The sequence below is a fragment of the Zingiber officinale genome, chromosome 6A (assembly GCF_018446385.1).
Source record: "Zingiber officinale cultivar Zhangliang chromosome 6A, Zo_v1.1, whole genome shotgun sequence".
NCBI classification, from domain to species: Eukaryota; Viridiplantae; Streptophyta; class Magnoliopsida; order Zingiberales; family Zingiberaceae; genus Zingiber; species Zingiber officinale.
Genome location: NC_055997.1, coordinates 2,379,840 through 2,385,484, shown reverse-complemented (window position 1 = coordinate 2,385,484; position 5,645 = coordinate 2,379,840).

Here is a 5,645-nt window from a genome sequence, read left to right as displayed (position 1 = left end):
CTATTTGATCGATAATGAAAAATACTTAAGTGAATCAAATCATCTTTTACTTCATTTAGTGGTCGTAGTAGATAATGTTCATTTAGTGGTCGTGATAGATAATGATTTATCCGATTTTAACATTAATACAGTTTATTGTACAAGAAGATAAAGGCAGTTATGTTGAAACTCATTTTTAAAATGCCTCTAACATTTTAATTAAATTTATTAAAATTATCTTTCAAAATTTTATTAGATAAAAATTAAGGCCGCATCTTAAATTTTACAAATCATAAAAAGTACAGGCGGAGCTGAGATTTTTATTAAGTGTAAGTTAATATAAAATTTTATAATAATAAAATAATTATCTTGTAATTATTAAAAAAACATATTTGGAAAACTTTATAAAAAACTTTTTTTTATCAACTATTATAAATATATCTTTCTCTAGGTAAATAATAAAATAATTATTAATCTTGAAATTATTTTTATTATCGCAATAAAACTATGTTAGAATCAATCTAAGCACGGATACAAATACGATAATCATTTCAAAATTATTTTAACTATTTGTACAAAATTAATTGAATATGCTCTCACAATTCATTCAAACTTTACGATATTTACAGTCATATTGGCTAATATAAATATTTAATCTATTTTTTATCTTTCTAATTTATGAATCCGTCGCTAACGAAAATCTCCCCTCGTGTTTATTTAGCTTTAATTGTCTTGAAAAGATGGTGATACAAATAATACACGATATTTTTTTCTATACTATATTCTAACCCATCACTAAATTCCTTAAATCATAAAAGATTAAACTGTCTAAATTGAATTACTCTAAATTTTTTTTAATGTTATCATTATAAATATAAATTGGAGTCCTTAGTTCAACATATCAAATTCTTCAACTATAATCTATCCAATATTTTTTTTTATTTTGCATATTTTCTTTTAAATTGTAGTAAAGCAATTTAAAAGAAAATATATTTATTTTAAAAAATTATGTAGGGTAGATATAGTGATTTCCTAATAAAAATAAATTAAAAATAATTAAAAATCTAAATTTAAACACTAAACATCCTAAAGCCTTGAATCGATGACATATGAAATAAATCATCTTTTCATTCCAAATATCATTCCTCAAGTAAGTAGTAACAAAAAGAAATTCTAAAGCATCGTATACTATTGATTCAAAATATAAATAACGACACTACTAAAAGAAAGAAAACGAAAACTAACCTCAGTTCAAGTTTCGGTCAACCGAAGGGTTTTTAATTATTTAATTTTCTATGTTGACTGTCATCTGTTGGTGTTTATGTACGTTTTAAAATTTTATTTTCTAAAAATATACAATAGAAGTAAAATAATTTTTTAAATTTTTACAACTGGCATCATATACATAACCATAAGGATATATAACATGTATAAATAAAGTCGAGGTAAATGTCTCCCTTATGTGTTAGTCACTATTCTAAATGCTAGTAGCCGCCCGTGATTTACTTCCTCCGTGTTGGCCTTGGGACGGGTTGGCGGGGCGCTGGGGGTGAGCGTATTCGCCTTTTACCACCAATGTATAGACATAATCGTTCAAAAATTTTGTTTAGAGATTATACATGACGGATAACGTTTAACAAAAATGACATCAACTAGCAACCCTCACAAGGATTGTCTCTATTTGTATTCATGCAGAGATACCTTCGAGACGACTTCATAAAACCACAAGCTTTGTCTTCTTTTTGGTACTAGCCAAAGGAGGAAGACGATACAATCCAAGAGAGAACCCCTACTTGATTTGGTGTCCGACGGCGAGGGCAACCCGACGACACCAATACTAGGGAGACAACACCCTTTGCTGTATGAAAACCTAATTCACAATTAAGTTATTGTGTTATTTTTCTCCCATAGAGGGGTATATATACACCTCCATCAGGATTTGATAAGGAAGATCAAACTCATACCCATTAGTCCAACTCGACCCATTAGCAATTAGCTTGGTTCAAAAATCAAACTAACTTGGTTTAAAACTAAACTAATTTTGATTTATAATTAAATCAAACTAATTTGATTTATTATTAAATCATAATGGATCCAACTTGCCTTCAAGAGGCATGTACCACCAACGCTTCCAGCCCTACAAATGTTTTCCATATTTATCTTTCTTGTCTGGTCCTACTAGACTTAGTTTCTTTCGATCTAAGAATCTCATTCTTAAACTTATTTTATGTCTTTCGAATATACTCATAGTATGTGTGACCTTATTGGTTTCTGGTTATATTAGTTATTCATAATTAACCATTAATTATGAATTGATAATAAGTGGCACCTAGTAGTACATTCTTAATTGATCAAAAAATTACAGTTGATCTCAGAATAATACTGAACCCTTCAACAACTATAGTTATCAGCGTATTTGTTCCTTTCACGCATCTTATACCCACTTGGTTTAGGAAATGGTTTATATGTCAGTCCCTACTAGGCTGATTATGTCACACCTAATCCAAGTAATAATTCCTTATATAGTGGATTCAAATAACTCAAACATGTATCCAAAAAGTCATCCTCTTGACATGTTTTACTTTGGCCAAATACTTACGAGTAATAATCCTGACAAAAAACCTTACGGTATACATTTCCTTTATTAAAGGAGTAGTGAATCCTCTGTGAGTTATTCAAACATCTTCGGGCATATTTACTTATACCCCAACCATCCTATATATACACCTCCTAGAAGATGTCCTACTAAGATATCAAAATATAAGCTTACATGACTAAGGTAACTTGAATACCTCAAGTATAAGAAAACTTACACTCAAGGTGCAATGAGATCTTTACTGACATATATAGAACCACATGAAATCTTGTAGTAGGTTATATCCAATGAACTAGTTACTCATAATTAGTATTCACATGTTAACTCTCAACATCTAAATGTTTCTAGCTAATAAAGACCAACTGCTTAGATCAACCAAGGAGCATAACATATGTTAGTCTTACAAAATCGATGATGTCCAATCTCATCAATTCATGGATTAGGGAAGATTTCAATATGTACATAATTACACATGATGAGATATTCACTAATTATGATTCAATTACAATTTCTCTCATGCTATGCATTATATTGTTAACTTTATTAATTGAGTTTAGAATCAAACCATATACATAGAGAATATACACTTAAATAGTGAATTTATTTATAAAATAAATATTCTAAGGTGATTGTTTTAGGACATCTCTCAAATATAACACCGTCAACTAGGCATCATTTTCATCCTCTAAACCAGAAAATAGATTCAAGCAAATAAATCTAAAACGAAACAAAAGAACAAAGATTGTAATAGGAAAATTGAAATAGCAACAACAACACTATTTGTGATCATAGAGTGGACAGTGAATAGTTAGCCACTTTGGGAGGACAACATCTACACATTTGCTCACGACAAAAAAAATGGCATGTAGAACACAATATATAAGAGAAATCGATGATATTGAAACATCATTGCCCTCTTCAAGTAATGAACTTAACTAGGCTCTGTACTAGGAATAGATACTCATACAATTCCTTGACAGGTTATTGTTAGAACAAAAAGAATTCATATATTTCACTTTGGACCTAATCTCTGATGAATTTATTTCTTGACTCTATACAAAAAGTCTCACACTAATGGAGATATCTTTTATCTTTTGAACTCATGATCTTTTTTATGTATTTTCAATGTGAGACTTTGATTGTATTTCTAATAATCCTCCCCTCAAACAAAGGACTACAATTACTCTCATAAGTCTCTCCTCAAGCATCCGATCACTCTTGACTTGTCCTATACCTCCCTGTAAGTATCCAGTCACTCTTGATATACTTTGAGTATTCCCATAAGTATCTAGTCACTCTTGATCCGTTTCAGGCTTTCCCGCAAATATTCAATCATTCTTGACTTGCTCTAGGCCTCCCCACAAACATCTGATCACTCTTGACCTGTTCCAGGTCTCACCTCCAACATTCGGTCACTCTTGACATGCTTTGGTCTCCCCTTAACTTTGTTCAAAGTCACCCCACATGACATCTGGTTTGGACCATGACTCTGATACCACTTGTTAAGATCAAAAAGCTTTACATATCTCTATAATAGTATGATATTACCCACTTTAAGCCTAAGCCCTTATGTTTTGGACTCTACCCAAAGGGTCCTATATCAATAGAGATATCTTTTATTTTTTCAACTCATGATATTTTCCATGTATTTTAATATGGGATTTTGATTTTATTCCCAACAAAGATTTGAACTTGAAATTTTGTCCATCCCAATGTGTAAGTATCTCGTGGTAGTTTTGATGTGATCAACTAAGTCAAGTTAGGTCCTATCGTGTTTTGATATCCTTGTATCTAAGTGAATAGGAACTTAGGAGAACAGGAAGTCAAGTGAAAGACACAGCTAGCGAGAAGGATGGCACGGGAGAGAATCGACAGACTCGGTGCGTCCGAGAGACGAGGTGCTATGGAAGAGTACGCTGGCGGACGAGAAAGAGGCACGCGACATTTCCGAGGGACTAGAAGCCGGAGTGGAAGGTTGCTCGAGAATGCCGGAAGATGGGTTCGGGTGAGCCATATTCTGGATGACCGACATCACTCAAGCGAGCGGAGCTGGAGAGGAAGACTCGGAGAAAAAGTCAACTGAATGTTGACTGTGCTCCGAGCGCCCGGAGCTAGGGTGCCCCAAGCTCACGCCCTGGTCGAGCCGGTTCAACCCGGTCCGGGTGCCCGGGGCAGGTCTAGACACTCGAATCAAAAACTTTACCAAAGTGCCAGCTGTCATGATCTGTTATGATGGGGATAAAATTTTATCCCCTATAGGCGCCTGGAATCCTTCCAAGCACCCCCGATCAGGACTATAAATATAGCCCTGATCCCAGAAGCTAGATAGAACACTTGTAATCGATTCTAATTGAGTCTAACTTTGTAGTTGTGAGTTTTGACTCCTGTAAGAGATTTCTCCACCCGAAGGAGACATTAGTGAGCTTTCAAACATCTTGAATTAGCAATCCCTTGATTACAGACCAAGTAAATTGTTGTGCCTCTTTTGCTTTTCTATTAATCAGTTTCTTTTTATACAAGTGCTTTTAAAGTTCCGAGAAAGATGTTTATTTTTATTGTGCAGGACTATTCACTCCCTCTAGCTGGCAGCCAAGGGACCAACAAGTCATATCAGAGCGAGGACGCTTCAGAAGGACTAACCGCCGACCGAAGCACAAGAAATGGCCAGACCGAGTATCTACCCACCAAAGTTCGAGGGGGAATTCGTGAATTGGAAGAAAAAGATGGAAGTATTATTTAAGATATATTTTGATTTATTACTAATTATGAAATTTAGTTTTGTAGCACTAGAGGGCAAAGAAGAATACCAATGGACGAAAAAGAAGCAAGCTGACTTCGTGGCAAATGACAAAGCAGAGTTTCATCTGCTTAGCGTTTTATCACTTCAAGAAGTCAACAGGATCAGAACCTACGAGTTAGCTAAGGAGCTTAAGGAGAAATTCCTGAAACTACACGAAGGGACCTCAAAGGTAAAACTAGCTAGACAGGATCTGCTCCATAACGAGATCAGCAACCTCCGAGTAGAAGAAGGTGAAACTATTGCACACCTTTACTCAAGGATCAAGGAACT